The sequence below is a fragment of the Lissotriton helveticus genome, chromosome 3_2, assembly GCF_964261635.1.
Source record: "Lissotriton helveticus chromosome 3_2, aLisHel1.1, whole genome shotgun sequence".
NCBI classification, from domain to species: Eukaryota; Metazoa; Chordata; class Amphibia; order Caudata; family Salamandridae; genus Lissotriton; species Lissotriton helveticus.
The window spans coordinates 132,388,469-132,406,176 of NC_136062.1; positions in this window are offsets into that span (position 1 = coordinate 132,388,469).

Here is a 17,708-nt window from a genome sequence, read left to right on the forward strand (position 1 = left end):
CGATCCCCAGGCATGGATCCACCAACTATCCGGCACGGATGGTGGGAACAGCCCCTTAGGCAAAAAGGCAAAAGTTTGTGCTTCCCTAAGCACAATTAATTGTGTCAGCCTCTCTGCCCCACCTGGGATGGGGTTAATCACCCCTGAACTGCCCCATCGAGGGAGCAGAAAGGCCACTTGACACCAGGGAAAGGGTTTTTCTTTACAAATATTGGTGGGTCCAATATGGGCATCACCATGCCCCACCCCAATAAATAGGGCATCTGTGTTTCTACCCCTGAGAGCAGATGGGGTAAATATGTCCTTCACCTCCCCCCTTCCCTTCTCGGGGGCAGGAAGCCCACTGTATGGCCGGAATATATATTTTTTAATAGAATAATGTGGTGTGTCTGGCCTATTCTAGCATCACACTCCACCCTCACCCCTAAAGCCTCAACAGAATTCTGCTCTAAAGCATCCCATCCCAATGGCAAGCGAGAGGAAAGGTAATTATTTTGGGTGTCGTTTTTACTTATGGGCCAGGAGAGTGTGTTGGACCCCAAAATGATTAATGGCTGCACATTTTGGGCTTGGCTAAGTTGCCACATGAAAAAACCTTCCAGATCAAGACATTTCTGAAAACTAAGCATAGGGGGAGTCTAGGGTGGTGTGCTTCTCATAGATCCCACACAATTTTCTTACCCACAATGCCCTGCACACCTCAAACTTAGACTATAAAAACACATTTTCCTCACATTTCTGTGAAGAAAACTTCTGAAGCCTACAGAAGCTACAAACTTCCTACCACACAGCATTTCCCCAAGTCTTGCGATAAAAATTGTACCTCACTTATATGAGTGGGCCAAGAGACCTTGACACAAAAAGCCCTGCAGCGCTACATGGAGAGATTAGCGAAAGGGGTAGCTATGGAATTTGGGGAGTGCTCGGCCATCACCCATGGAAAACTACCATCCACAGTCATTTTTAAAAACTGGGCAACTAGGGATTGCAGGATAATGTGCCTTGCATGGATCCCATGAGGTTTTCTTACTCACAATGCCTGGAAAACTTCAAATTTTGCCTGAAATCATGCATTTTCCTTATATTTCTGTGATGGAAACTTTTGGAATCTGCAGAAATCCACACAATTCCTTCCACCCAGCCATTCAGCATTGTCCCACTTGCGCCAAAAAAAAAACGGTGCCACTCCTTAATGGAATCCGTGATTGCATTTCCGTACTCAAAAAAAGAACCATTTGACACTCGATATGCACATATTAACAGTTCACATGTTTGCATATCCCAAAAAAAACAAAAACAGAAGGAAGTTTAAAATGTACATCTGAAGTAAACAAGACTTGCAAAGCTAGCGTAACTCAAAGACAAACAGTATTGTTGCATGAACAGCAATGTGTGAATATATTTCACTATCAAAAGTGGAAGCATTCTATTTGTTCGATGCAGCACGGTATGAATGTTTAATACATATGTGTCTGTACAAACAAGTTTGGCCCATTTCCATGTAAAACCATAGCTTCTTTCCCAACGAGCAAACCTGCATGATGTATTGCTCAAATGAGTTGTTAACTATCCGTGTACTTTAAAGAAGTCTCATTTATATTCCGAGTGTAAAGAAATCCAGGAAAACAGCTGGCGGAGCATTTACTCGCACAGTTTCAGGCCCTCGCTAATGTCATTGCCCTTGACAGCAAGCACAGATAGAATATGGAAAGATTAAAGAATAGTGCTAGCTTTGAGAAAAACAATATTTGTGTATTCAAATATATTCAGTTTGTACTATTATCATTTAGAAAAAAATAAAGTCCACTGGGGATTGGGAATGCAGCTCACTCTTCAGTTTTATTACCTGAATAAATAACTCCTAGAGCGCATTTCAATAGCAGACTTTAAGCATGAAAGGGTTCTTGTCACCTGCGGTTAAAAAATAGAAATCTGCAGACAGCACATATTGGTTCACCTTTTAATACGAACAATGAGTTCCCATCTACACGTCTTGTTCCACGGTGTGCATATTTTATGAGGCCACCACTAAAATGTGGCCCAGACTCTTAATGGATCAGGATCAGGTATCCCTGATCAATACTAACTGGATTGAAATGCGCCATCAAAGGAGAGCCATCCATCACTTTGTCTGTATATAACGCATGCAGGGACATCGACTAACAATGAGGAGATTGTCATACTGGAAAGCACTCTTCCGAAAAATTTGATTTCTGCAATGTGCTTTGGTGACAGGATGTGCCAGCTTACTAATTGATAGGCGATAAGATTAAATCAGTGCCCAACACAGAAGCCATAACAAAATAAAAACTTGAGAAAAGGGCACGAACATTAAGACGAATAGGGAAGGAAGTGTGACATGTAATCACTAAGTCAACAACAAATTACAAACTGATGTTCCTACATGCAGGTTGCAAATTGTGAGTGCAAATTTCAAACCAGCTTTTGAAAGCTATATGTAATTTTGTGAGACAACCTATGTACAAATTAGTTAAGTCACAAAATCTCCATCCTCAGAGGGGGTGGGGGGTTTGCAGATTGACCTACCTGACGAATTTTATTTAGTCAGGTCATTATTTTGAACCCCTATGTGATTAGCTACCAACATCAGGGCAGTGGCCTGCAATGACAACAAACCACCTTTCCTGTGTTCCTTTAATTAACTGGTGCTGCTTTAAAAAAAAAATACAATTTGGGACTACATCAAGAGAGCAAGCAATGGTTCCCCAGACAACTATATGCCACATGAGCCCTTGCAACACACGGCAGCAAACGGGAAGCTGTGCAATCAAAAAATGGGTTTCCACCTCTTTTGGGGAGTCTTTAACTTTGCAATGGTTTGCAACATGAATTTTATTACAACACTGAATGCACTATTACCCCCCAGGTCCCTCCTGTCCTAGTCTCATTCATAACAAAGTGTAGAGGAAGAGGTGTGGCGCCGCGGCCAGGGCGACTGACGCTGGAATCTGGGGACCACGGTTCGATCCCCGGCTCCGGCGGCAGGTTAGCCCAGCACCATGTGACTCTGGGCAATAGCTCGCTTAATCTTCCCGACGGCCCCCCAGCGCCTAGAGACCCTTACGGGTGATTGTGCGCTTTACAAATGTGGGCTTTTAGATAATCATCTCCGGACAGAAAAAAAAGAGCAGAGGAATGCTGGGACCCTAACCCCCTCCCCTCCCCTGGGAGTATATAAGCAGAATTACCCAGCATTATGCCTGTTCTTTTTTCTGTCGACAGGATTGGGATTAGGTGCTGGTGCTGCTCCTGCTGGGCTGGAGTGGTGTTTCTTCTTCTTCTCCCCATCTGGCTGCCTGGCTGTGCGGGGGAAGAATCTGCTGGTCTGCATCTCAGCCTGCTGGGTTTGCTGGAAGGCTTGCTTGTTCCTGACCGGCTCTTGCATGCCGGCCGGCCCTCTGTGGCTGGTGTGCCGGCCTCACGGTTCCTTCCAGGTTACTGGGCATGTCTTGCTGTGGCCTGGCCAGGTGGGAGAAACGCCGCGACGATCGCTGGTTCCCCTGCCTTCCTGCATACGATGTCTTGTCTGGCGGGAAACTTGGCTGGCTGACGGTGGAGGGGGGGGTACTTGTTCCTATCGAAACACTCCCCCCCCCCCCAGGTGAATACTGCGTAGCGGACTCTCTCTATTTTTGGGATGTGTCTCTGCGCTGCTTCCCTCTTGCCCTGGTGTAGCTGGTGGTCGGGTGCCCTGGGTGGGCTGGGGGTGGGGGGGCTTGTTCCTGTCTCCTGGCACCCCCCTCGGTCTCTCCCCCCCCCCTTGTAGCAGTCTCTCCTTTCTTCATCATTGAACACTCCTTGTTCCTCACACTAGTGGAGCTGCTTCCTACTGCCCTGGAGTGGTTCCTGGTGGTGCACCATGGGCTGGTTGGAGGAGGGGCTTGGCCTGGGTCCTGCCCCCCCCCCCCCGGTGGGTGCCACGTGACATGACAGTGTCAGCTTCCTCCCTGTGCTGTCTGCTGGCTGCTGCTCTGTACTGGTGCTCCTCCTGACTTTTTGGTGGCTTTAGTGGACGGCGGTGCTTTCTGGGGCTCCGTTTCTTCCTTCTCTGTTTTTCCTTCTGTTTGGCCTCTTGGCTGTGTTCGCTTCCTGCTCTGTTTTTCCGTCTGTTTGGCCCTTGGCTGTGTTCCCTTCCCTGGTATGTGTCCTGGTGGGGCACCTTGGGCTTCTGGGGCTGGGGAGTGGGGCTTGTTCCTCTTTCTCGGTTCCCCCGGGTGTGTTCCACGTGGCATTGGCTGTTTTCATCTTTGCCCTCATGTTGCCTCTGGTGGGTCGCTGTGGACTTATTGTTACAGTCACAGACTCTTCTGCCACTGGTTTTGTGGTCAAATCCTGGCTGTCTGCCTGGTTGTTTCTCTGACTGTGAGCTCTCAGTCGCTTATGAAGGCAATGATGCCTTCCTATGCTCTTTCTGCATGCTGTTCATCTCTTTGTGGGACTGGGGGGGGGGGTTTATTCTGTGTTTGCAGGCCCACCCCCCCCCCGGCTGCGTGCCGCATGGTGGTTTGGCTGTTTTTCTCCGGTGCTGGGTTGTTCTCCTGGGCTTCGCTGGCGGGAGTTCCCTTTCCTGGCTGTGTCTGTTCTGGTTGGGAGTCCTCCTGAGCCTGCCGGTTGGCATCTTCTGTTGCGCCTTTGGGGCTGACAATAGGGGTTCCTGGCTCATCCACGGTGTGTCCGGGTTCCTTGCCTGGTCACTTCACTTGCCGCTCCTGTGACTGGTTTCGTCTTGTGGTGGTCCTTGGCCCTACCTGCTTTGTTGCTTTTTGTTGGTGCCCTTGTCCCTGGCTTGGGTCTTTTCTTTTTTTTCTTTGGTGCATCTGCCCTCTGCTTATTCTGGTCGGTTGCTCCCTGGCTGGGTGCCTGTCTGGGTTTCCGGGGTCTGTGTAGATGCTGCCTTTGGTGTGGTTTCCGGGGTGTGTTTAAGATTTTGGCAGGCTGGGTTTTCTGCTTTGGCATTCTCCACTTTGTTATGAATGGGAAGAGGACGGGGAGGTACCTGGGGTAATGCTCTATTATTTACTGGTAATCTTCATTACTCTGGGTCCCGTTGTCCTCGTCCCATTCATTATGCCCTGCCCTCCCTCTCATACGGCCGGCCTTCCTGTTGGGGGCTTGGTGGTTCAGGTGGAATGCTGGGTAAGTACTGCTATGTACTCCCAGTGGAAGGGGCTGGGTTTAGGGTCCCAGCATTCCTCTGCTCTTTTTTCTGTCAGGAGATAATTATCTCCACTTTGTTAACAATGGGACGAGGACAACGGGACCCGGAGTAATGAGGATTACCGCTAAGTAGTAAGGCATTATGCAGCCTCTAGCTGCAAGATCCTGTGTCGTGCTGCATCAAGTTGTGTTGGTTCCAGTGGGGCCACCAATCGGTAGCTGCAATGTGAGTGTTGAGTAGCGTCGCACTGCATCATTTCGATGAGGCTGCCGAAGAGGAGCTACAAGAGGCTGCAAAGTGAGGGCCTGCATCGAGATGCATCACACTGTGTCATCTCTGAGGGAACAGACAGTTGGCCAGGAGGAGTAAACTCTAATGCCAATGCAGGGTCTAGGACAGTTGAGTCTGAGAAGCTGGGTAGATGCATGGTGGGGCTCTCGAGCTTGTTATGCCTCAAGCTCAGAACAGGAAGCGAGTCAGACAGCCCTTGGAGTTAATCCGATGGAGCTGCCTTCAAGGAGCAGGTTCAGTCTTTCTTCATCAGGCAGCAGGGCATCAGGGCAGCAGGGCAGCAGGGCAGTGCTTCTTGCAGCAGGGCAGTAGGACAGTCCTTTCAGCAGCAGGGCACCAGAGCAGTCCTTCTTCTGAGTCTTCTACAGGTCTGAAGAGTTAGTCTGAGAGTTAAATAATTATACTCGCTGCCCGTTTTAAAGTGGGAGAAACGTCTAGACTTCCTCCTACATCTGGTTCTGGAATTTCCTTCCTTCCCCTGCCCTGGCTTCGAGGGCTGATAATAGACTAGCTTGAAGTCATTTGTGGGTGCACTGAGACAACCCACTTTGAAGTACAAGGGTAGTAGGAGACAGATGCACCCCTCCAATCCTGACAACACCACCTCCCCCATCTGTGTCACTCTCTAAAAGGCACATAACGTAATGATAATCCTGTATTTGTAAAGCGCACAGCTACCCATAATTTTTCCAGCGCTGGGGGCCGTCGGGAAGATTAAGCAAGCTATTGCCCAGAGTCACAAGGTGCTGGGCAGACCTCTGCCTCCATATGGCATTATATCTCTTGATCTGGTCACTCTCCCGCTGCGCTGGGACCCACCGTTAGGCACGACCAAGAGCTTCACAAATAGCCTCATTATTATTATTATTATTATGTTACATCTTCTCGCGTTAAAGGAGAGATTGAAATAGTTGTGGATGTAGATGCCACTTACCAAGGGAAATCAGCCAAGGGACAGATTTTTCAGAGTTTTAAGTGGAAATTAGGGATGTTTGGGGTGATATATACTGATAGATGTTTCAGGCGCATAGGGTTAAATGCCAGATTAAATAAATGTACTGTAGTCTATTTATCACAATTTACTACTGTCACCTTCATTCCTTCACTGAATATCAAAATGTCTAAAGAAGTAGCTTTCAGCAGGAAAAGTACATTCCAGTGATAAGTCAACACTCTGTCAGTTTACCTTAGGAGGACTGCATGCTAATTTAAGAACAGAATTTTAAATTAGCATTTCCGATACTCAGGTCTGTTTATATTGTGGAATGCCAGACAACATTGCAGGAGTAATTACTTGAAAAAGAAAGAGTGAGTTTGCTATAAAACAATTTTTTTTTATAAAGACGCTTTCTCTGCCTGAAATATTTTCATCTTTTTGGCCTTTCATTCTTTTAATATATGTTCTTTCTTTATTCACTTTCTTTATTTGATTCAGGACAATGTCCTCAAGCTTTCCTGCTTTGTCTCTTTATATAAGATAATATGGGTCAGATGTACCAAAAAAGCATTTTGCGATTCCCAAATAGCGATTTTTACCTAAAAGCTATTTGGTAATCGCAGAATGCTATGTATGTAAGGAATCACCAACGATTTAGCGATTCCTTAATATTATCAAATAGAGATTTGCTAAGAAGCTAATCACTATTAGGCAATACTACTCCATTAGTATGTATAGGCATAAAGACCCATAGGTTTAAATGGTTTTACAAAATGACTCTGCAATTTTGGACAAGCTATCTGCATAGCATCTTAACCTGTGAGGGGTCCATGATGCCCACTAAGAGAGTCCACTACTTTTTAGAAAATTAAATAATGTAAACAGATTAATAACGTGTATGCAAAAAAAGAAGCAAAATGTATAACTGTAAAATGCTAAGCAGATTTGAAGGAATTAGCAATTAGAGTCTAAAAATTCAGTTGGTGTCCTCGGAGTGATTTGTGGAGCAGTGCAAATGCATCAAACTAAATATAGAATGGACGATGTGTCGTCTCAATTGAACATAGAAAAGCTCGAACTTCCATTAAAATGAACATTTTTTTTTCTTTACATGGTAAATTATATTAAATGTTAAATCAGTTGTGTATTTGTTTGGTGAATACATGTTTCTGTTTTTTGTAGATTCTTTGAGGATCAAATCATTGAAATTCCTTAAACCAGTGTCGCGGATTCTAGTTATGACACAATGGGGGGGGTTCCTGAATTCCAAGATTGATTTTGGGGGCTGAGGGACCTTGGATTTCACCAATGCTTAAGTGGGCTTCCACAGAAGTCAAAAGGTTGAGTACCAGCATCCCCAAAAGGCATTGGCACAGGCGAGCACTATTAGCTTTGCCAATGTTTGTACAAGAGCAAAAAGAACAGATGATGGATGGAATGCTGAACAATACAAACATTCAACCCCAGTCAACAGTTCTGGGTTTAACTCATCATATTTTTGCCCACCACATCACCCTAGTTTGGATCCAGCCATATACAAATCAGTCTTGACCCTACTCATGGGAGCAGTCCAGCCCGATTAGCCAACCCAGGTCCTCCCTGGACTGGAAATAAGCATCCTGAGACCAGTTTTGGGACATCATCTTTTATCAGCTTGACTATCTTGAATACAGTGGTGCAGTGAGCATGGAACCCATGTCTGGGCATACCCTTCCCAGGGTGACAAAAGCAAAAAGAACAGATGATGGACGGAATGTTGAAAAATGCAAATATCACCCGCAGTCAAAATATCTGGGTTTAATACATCTTTCTTCACCCAACACGCCACCCCAATTTGGACCCAGCCATATGCCAATCAGTTTTGCCCCTGCTCCTCATGGGAACAGTCCAGCCGATCTGCCAAGCCAGGTCCTTCCTAGCCCGGAAACAAGAATTCTCTGACCGGTTTCGGGGTATAACCCCTCATCAGCCAGGCTAGCTCGAATCCAGTGGCGCAATGAGCATCGGACCCATGTCTGGGCATACCCTTCCCACTTAAAGGGACACAATAAAAAAAAAGATAATGTACAGAATTCTCAACAATGCAAACATTCCCCCCAGGTCAACATATCTGGGTTTTATCCGTTTTTTTTGCCCACCAAACCACTACAGTTTGGACCAAGGCATGTGCAAATCAGTCTTGATCCTGGTCCTCATGGGAAACATCCAGCCCAAACTGGCAAGTAAGGTCATCCATGGACCTGAAACAAGCATCCTGGGACTGGTTTCAGTGTTTATCACCCCTCATCATCATTTAGGCTAGCTTGAATCCAGTGGCACAGTGAGCACGGGACCCACATCTGGGCATACCCTTCCCAATTAGGGCGACAACAGCAAAAAGAACAGATGATGGAAGGAATGCTGAACAATACAAACATTCACCCATAGTCAATAGATCTGAGTTTAATCCATTGTTTTAATGCAAGTTCAGGTGGACTGTTCCCATGGGGAGAATGGTCAAGACTGATTTGTATATGGCTGGGTCTAAATTGGAATGGCATGAGGTGCAAATAAAATTGGAATTTGGCCAAAATCTCTGTACTGGGTGAATGTTTGACATTTAGCATTGCGTCCATTAATTGTTCATTTTGCAATGTTTGTACAAGAACACTACCTCTAGCCATAACAATTATCTCTTTCCTGAAAAGGACATTCCGTCAGCGCTTTCAGCCTCGGAATGTAGTCTGTCCTCTGTGCCTATGGCATATACAAACTCCGAGTCAGGGCAGCAAACTGCTGCCTCTTTTTTTCTCCCTTCCCTTCCCTGAACGGCAAAATGGGCACACAACGGTAGCACACATAGCGGGCAAAGTCGCGGCGTGTGCTCACAACTGCCAACACTGAGGGCTGATCTGATGAGTAATTATAATATGGTAAACAAATAATCCCGCGAGTGTGCTAGAGGCAAGATATACTAATGTAAGTGAGCTTGCAAAGGCTCAAGTAAACAGTGCCACCAAGCTGAGAGCAGCAACGCAGTCGTGATCTTCCTAAAAACATGCACACTGTAAAAAGGAGTGTCCCCGTTGGGTACGAGCCATACCTTCTGTTATCCATTGTTCTAAGTCTCTTTTATGATTCACATGGGGTTACCAATTTGCATTTTATTCATGATCTTAATTATGGCAATCCGGTCTCACAGTAATACATACTTAACAGATGAGTGATACTGTACTGTAAAAAAAAGAGAATGTGTTATATGCATCACGTTTATTAGCTCTATTTTATTTCTCAAGCAAATATGTTCATAAGAAATAAGAAACTAAAACACATTCATAACACTGATTGTTTCCTACCGATTACTTCCGACAGCTACGCCCACCCAGACAAAATCTGTAATTTAAAAAGACAATTCTAATGGTTCTTGCGATCTGTTTAACTGTGTCTTGAATTAAGTTGGCACGTTTCAACACACTGTTGTGCGACATGCCGCTAAACAGGAATATCAAAACAGCGTTGGCCTCGGTTGAGATGTATTAATTGAATTATATGACAATGATTCTTGGCAAAAGGAAAATAATTATTGCCAAATTGCACCTGGTTGAAATGTCACTACAGTTAAACCAACCAGTGCTGGCATCACTACCCTGCTCCTTTAATCCCAATTTCTCTTTTTATTTGATACTTTTTTTTTTTTGCATCTCACAAATGTTTCTTTTTTTGCGTCAATCTCACCAAATCCATGTAATTATATTGACTGTCATAACCTTTTTGCGCAGACCATCCACTCGTAGCATCACATACTCCTGCTCCCTACCAGAGACCTCTTCACATTACTCACAGCATGTTCTCACATCCAGGCGTGCCCTGACATTCCTATCATGGTAGTATGTGTTTGCAACCATAGAAACAGCTCTTATTGTTAGGGTTATTTTGTATTGTAATGGATGGCTGAATGAATGAGATGAACGAATACCCGGGTTACTTACCGGTCATCTGCATTACTCTAAGCGCTTGTCTTCCTCGCCACAGTATAGTTTCCCATCCCTTCCTGCTCTGTTTTTTGTGGGTCTTCATCTTTCTTGTTGCTTTGGTGACCATTCCTTTTATGTCATTTGTGGATGACAGCGTCAGCCATATTGGAGGAATGAGATGCTGGTATGCTGACTTTAACTTTTGGAATTTCTGTGGAAGGCTAAAGCTCATTATGTCATTAGTGTGGTGAGGAAAACGGAGAAGGAGGTAATGAAGGGATGGATAGGTGGACTGAGAGATAGGGGCTGATTACGATGGTGGTGAACCCACGCATCCAACGGGCTCATTGAGCTTACCAGTGCTGCGGAGGCCTCCCAATCCCTGAAATGGCGGTGGTGCCTACCAGGCACTGCCGTGGGGATTACGATAGTCCATCCCCGCCAGCCTATCCATGGTGCTTCACCCGCCATGGAAAGGCTGGAGGGGCTAGACATTGTGAGCCCGTAGCGGCCCCCCTTCACCCTGGGCCCTTTCTTTGGGAAGAGGGCACCTATGGTGCCCCCCCAACATTTCACTGCACCATGTGACAGGCTCCGCATGGTGCCTGCCACGTAGTGCAGGAAAGTGTGAAATGTGCTGTTTTTACATTGCGGCGGGTGCTGAAGCCAGCATCATCCCCCCAATGTAAAATATGGGAAGTGCTACCATGTGGAGGCGGTCGCATTGTAATCAGCCCGCTGCCTCATAGGCGGGCAGTCCCACTCCCCGATACATTGGCGGACGGACTGAAGTCCATCCGCCATTGTAATCAGCTCTATAGATAGGTTTTATGAAAGATTAGGTGGCCAGCTAGACAGACGAATGAGTCACTGAATAAACAAAGCAAGAAATTAGCATTAGGTCTGCAATGACAGGAGTAACTGCACATGTGGTGATTTACAAAGCAGAGGGGCCCATGCAGAGCACTTCATACACTGAGGCATCATGAGTTACCTCAAGGGGTGATTCTATGTCTCGAAAATCAAGAACAAATAGAAACACCCCCTCATTACGGTGATTTGTATTTGCAGTTGTATATATTATTTAATCTCCACAGTCAACTAGACAAGTACCTAATTTCCGTAAAGACCTCCCCTACAGCCAATTTAACAATGTACTTCAGGTTTATGGTCCAAGTAATGGACTTCTGAGTCAAACTTTAAATAACTGCAGTTCTGTTAAATGTCCTTTTCGTTTTACTGCCTGTCATTTGGTATTTATTTTTATTTCCGGAACCGATTTAAATTGATGGGCATTCTGTTCCATGTCTGTAATATTTTGTACGTCCATGTTAATCATAAGAATTCAGAATAAGAGAGAGAATTCACTCCGGTTTGCATTTTGCTACATTCGTGGGTATTTGATTTGCCTCTAGTGTACTGATTTTTTATTTATTATTGGGTTTTTAAAACATTTTTACAAACACGCAGTGGCAAAGCCAATAGTTTAGTACTTCTATTATAAGGGCGAGACCTATTGGATTTGCGAATGCTTGCTTTAGATATTCATTTGTACTCTAACGATTTCTGAATAGATGAGCTTTACCCATAATGTTCTCGTTTTTAGGGCTCGGACTCCTCCCCAGTGAAACTGGGAGGAGTTTCGAGAACTAATGTTAAAGGAGAAAAAAAAGAAGAAGTATCTCCTAGGGCCTTGGTGAGAGGAATTCCACACATTCCTTAGCGTTTTCTGTCATCTGGTCAGTGATTCGTCTTCCCTGTGCTGTGTATGTAGTAGCCTTGAAGTGATAGGCTGTAAGTAATGTACGCGTGCCCGATGTGGCATTTTGTGTGCGAGAACGAGCATGGCAGAGTGATTAATCTTAATTACGAGCTGTCAGAGTGCCCGTGTAATGCAAGCCAGATGGTGCGAGCGCGTACACCATTGCATGCAACAGAACAGTGACACGGTAAGCTCGCAGATGTCCTCCCTCTCTCCTCAGCGCCCCTCCCACCCCCTCTGAGTCGGGAAGCATGGCCTGTGTGTTCTGGGTGTAGGCAGGGGCGACGAGGGACCCCCCCCCCACGTCCTCCTTTTCAAATTCCTTTCTAGCTGAGCGGAGCCTGCGACTGCGGACTGCGAGCATGAGCTGCTCCTCCCGGCCCCAGCCCCTCCTCTCCTGTGAACTCTGGAGTCTGCAGATTGCACCGGCGGCCGTCCCCAGCAACTTTAAAGGTGAGTGTTGTGTCCTCATGAAACTTAACTGGTCCGAGCCCTAAAAACATAACATGACGACATTGAATCTGTGCTCATGTAAATCGCTCTAATGCCCTTGACCTAAATGCGTGCAAGATTGCAAAAAAACAAACCCATAAATCACCTTTTAAACCAGGAGGCCCGAGTTGTAATCAGGGTGTTGCGTCTCCAAAAGCGCGTGATCCTGGATAAATCAGTGGGTCTCTCTCCTGTCCTTGCGCCTAACGTCCCTAATCTAACAAAAGTGTACTTTCGCAGAAAGTTCGCAGAAAGAAGCAAATGCATGTCTAAAGCCGTTTAGAACGAACTTTTCGTTTGAATGTAACAATATGCCTGGCCGTTTGTGGGGAAACTAACACGCTACGTAAAGTTCTGCACACGTGCAAAAATCGAGCACATTACTTTTGCTGCTCGTGTAAGCAGCAAAATACGAAAACAGAACTGTTTTAAACTAAAGTTTTGCACAAAGCTAACAAACGAAGCACACTAATGTGCGACGCCTAGAGCACCACGTTGGGTTTCACCAGTGAACGCGTAACAGAGCGCATTATTTTTTCAACTTTTCCCATGAGAAAGACCACAGAGTCGGATACAAAATTAATATGTTCCATAAATGGTGAAAAATACCTGGAACCGTTTATTTAAACAACAACTGTATTCACATACAGAGTTTTATTTGTAAAAATGTGTTAAATACGTAACACATTTCCCAAGGCATATCCGCATGATGTATTTTTTGCAGTTTATCAGTTTGTTTCGCCTGCTGCCGCGCTGCTGCCGAACGCTTTGAGTAATTTCGCAAGCCAAATGAATGGTGCAGAAAGCAGTTTTTCTCTTATTAGTACTTGTGAAAGTGTCTGTACTGTAATAAGTGCGTGGGAACCCATGAGAGCGCCGGCTGGCACGCAGCCCACGACATGTGGTCCGGCAGAACATGGAAATAAATAAATAAAAAAGACATTTACAGAAAATAAGAATGGACACGCGGGGAAGAGAGCCAGATGTGGTGTGTTTTTTACGGGGGCCTCGGGTCTCGTTAAGAGATAATGAGTAACAGCGCCGCGTTTATCTACCAGTGTCCGCCTTTGAAAAGGCGCTTGCGGTAAAATGCGTGTGCGGGCCTCCGCGCAGGCCCTAACTCCCCCCAGAGCTCTGCCCCACCCCGCTGGCATGGGCAGGCTGCCAGGGGACCCACTGCGGGCCCCCACAATTTGTCACCATGGGATGAAGCTCGGGAATGTGGTCCCAACTTATAAAACCAGATTCTACGGGACTCCCAGCGGCAGGGCTCAGGGTCTGGGAAAAGGGCGGCGCTAGGGGCGGGGTGAGGGGGGTGCGAGGGGCAAGGTCAAAATTCAACAGGCGGCCGGCTGCGCATACCATCAGAACAGCCACGAGGGCAGGGGAGTCCGCGCTCCAGAATCACTTTTGACACAATTATTAATTAGCATGAACACTATTGGAATGCATGAAATCTGTAATGAAAGATTGTCTGTAATAGTCTCATTGGGTGAGAGCCATTCGCGTGACCACCGAGTCCGACTCCCTGTTCTTCCCTTCTCTGACGTCAGAGCAGCATGACTCCTGGCCCTTCTGTGGCGTCAGAGCAGCATGACTCCTGGCCCTTTTGTGACGTCAGAGAAGCAGGACTCCTGGTTCTTCTGTGACATTAGAGCAGCATGACTCTTGGCCCTTCTGTGACGTCAGAGCAGCATGACTCCTGGCCCTTTTGTGACATCAGAGCATCATGACTCCTGGCCCTTCTGTGACATCAGAGCAGCATGACTCCTGCCCCTCCTTCTCATGTCAGAGCAGCATGGCTCCTGGCCCTTTTGTGACGCCAGAGAAGCAGGACTCCTGGTCCTTCTGTGACATCAAAGCAGCATGACTCCTGGCCCTTCTGTGACGTCAGAGCAGCATGACTCCTGGCCCTTTTGTGACACCAGAGCAGCATGACCCCTGGCCCTTCTGCGACGTCAGAGCAGCATGGCTCCTGGCCCTCCTTCTCTGATGTCAGAGCAGCATGACTCCTGGCCCTTTTGTGACGTCAAAGAAGCAGGACTCCTGGTTCTTCTGTGACATTAGAGCAGCATGACTCTTGGCCCTTCTGTGACGTCAGAGCAGCATGACTCCTGGCCCTTTTGTGACATCAGAGCAGCATGACTCCTGGCCCTTCTGTGACATCAGAGCAGCATGACTCCTGCCCCTCCTTCTCATGTCAGAGCAGCATGGCTCCTGACCCTTTTGTGACGTCAGAGAAGCAGGACTCCTGTTGAGTGCTGTGTGCTGTTGAGTGCTGTGTGCTGTTGAGTGCTGTGTGCTGTTGAGGGCAGAGTGCTGTTGAGGGCAGAGTGCTGTTGAGGGCAGAGTGCTGTTGAGGGCAGAGTGCTGTTGAGGGCAGAGTGCTGTGTGCTGTTGAGTGCTGTGTGCTGTTGAGTGCTGTGTGCTGTTGAGTGCTGTGTGCTGTTGAGGGCAGAGTGCTGTGTGCTGTTGAGGGCCGAGTGCTGTGTGCTGTTGAGGGCAGAGTGCTGTGTGCTGTTGAGGGCAGAGTGCTGTGTGCTGTTGAGGGCAGAGTGCTGTGTACTGTTGAGGGCAGAGTGCTGTTGAGTGCTGTTGATTGCAGAGTGCTGTTGAGGGCAGAGTGCTGTTGAGGGCAGAGTGTTGTTGAGTGCTGTGTGCTGCTGAGTGTGTGACTATGTGACAGTGTGTGACTATGCAGGGTGACATTGGGAGTGTGCGGGTGAGCAGTGTGTGAATGTTACGGGGCAGTGTGTGAGTGTGCAGAAAACACCACACACACATACACCACACACACATAACGCACACACAAACCACACACCTCAGTCTCTCAACACCACACACTTGTCACCACTCAACACAACACACTCACCACCACACTCACTCCCCAGGCTCACCCCCACAGACTCACCAGCACACACTCACCAGCACACAGAAAACAACACACACAACAACACACCCCCAGCCGTCAATGAATGCTTTCACCATGCACAAACACCAACAGCCATCATCCATCTGTGCACGCTTTTACCAAGCACACACCCACCAGCCGTCAGTGCACCCTTCCACCAGGCACACACACCTCCAGCCGGCAGTGCACTTTTCCACCAAGCAATCGCAGTATGGTACACTTTACTTTTAAACATATTCATATAAAGCACAGCATGCCACCATTGGTAAAATTACAATTCAACCAACATACTTCCACTACACACCACATGCACACACTCCATAACACATGGCAAAAAGACATTGGCATTTACAATGCCATTAGCTCAAACTCAAATAAATCCGAGCCCGATTGCATTTCTAATGCTTGTTTTAACATCCTTATGTCATTTTAACTGCCCTTAAGAGTGAGTGAAACATTTTTGGTATCCGAGACACTTTTGCGTTTTTATTCAAATTGGAAAGCTGTGTCTAGCTTGTCTCCCATAAAAAGAAAATTAAACTTCTGGTATTCTAGCATTAATAGAGCGAATGACAGTGCAAACAGAGCATCTTTGGCAATGGCTGCTTCCACCCATTTCCATCTGGCTGGGTATCACACAATGGGAAATTGGGGACCCATGTGTTAGCGGCGGAGCACACACCTAGTTGCTAAGCATAAGAGAGAGGCAGTAGGACAGTGTTACAAAAGGCATGATTGGAGCATGTAAAAGTAAGGAGGAAAACAAATCCAACAATGGCAGGTTTCTAGGCAGAGCAGGATCTGAGTGATGGGATATAAATGAGGGATGGCCAATGAGCAGAAACAAGGCTTCCAAGTTATCAACATCATTCAAATCAATGACAACACTAAAAGTAAAAAGGCACATTGATTTATATATGTCCTGATTTTAATTGCAAGCAATAATTTAGAGAGCTTGTGATTAAAAAAATAATAGAACATGTCTATGAATTTAAGCCGTAGCATGGAATTAAGAAAGAGGGAAGCACTAAAAGAAATGAGAACTAAAGGCCATGGGCTTTTTCTGTTCCACACACTGACTGTGAGAGGCTGGCATGACTGATGCTCATATCTCAAAGCAAGTTCCTGTCAAACAATTTCCTGATACAGAGGACAATAATAGCATTTTTTTCTCATAGCATATTTGTGGGCGAACATGTTGAGTAACATTTCAAATATTTGCAACTTCAATGTAGCATGTTGACCTGTAATTGAGCACTGAAACCTGATGACACAGAGGTACCCATGTGAGAAATGGAAAAAAGCTGAATATTAAAATATCTTTTAAAACAAAAGCAGGTTTAACCTTCGGTCAAACATTCAGCCATTCATTGCGCCAGCAATGAAATTAAATGACAGTGTCTAGGTATCTTTCTCCGGCCTATTTTGGAATTAACTAGGTACCACGATAACTAAAAGTGACGCCCATGTGACTAACAAGATTCTGCTGCAACTTCAGAGAGATGTCTGGTTATAAGTTTCTGTCCTTTGCAGAGCTCCAGACATGTCCCCTGATGGTCACTTTAGGATTTGTCAGGAGTTGATCATCCTGCATGGCAGTGCGGGGAGCGAGAGAGTCTGATATATCCGCCTGGTCTAATGTATCATGGGGCCTACATGTTGCCTTCACGTTCATATTAAGTCCTTCTACAAGTTGACTGGTGACACCAAGACAACCGGTGTTTGTCACACTGATGCTATCCATGTTCCTGGTAATCAGGGAAGGTGTGCACAGAGAGAGCCAGCGGTCCTGCGGCAATCCACGCATTTAGCCTCTCAAGCCAACGGGCAACTATGCCCATTCGATTGAGAAACCCTGCATGGCATCAAGGGTGACTTGAATGCTAGCTCTCCCCAGCCTCAGTGAGAAATGGCAGGTCATGACTTGGAAGTTCAGCTTCAGTCAACCCAACCGTCAGCCTCCTGCTTGCAGCAGGAACCTCAGCCCTTCCAATTCTGCTGCAACGATGATAAGGCAGGGCCTGCCTGGCTTTGTTGTATGCTCAGTGGGGCTTCTCATTACACAAGGTTAGGCCATATTTTTAATTCTGTTAATAATGTGCCTTATATTAAAATGCATTATTTAAGTCATACGCTTCTTTAGCTACATTACGTAACGCTTTTATAATTGTTACCACATTTTC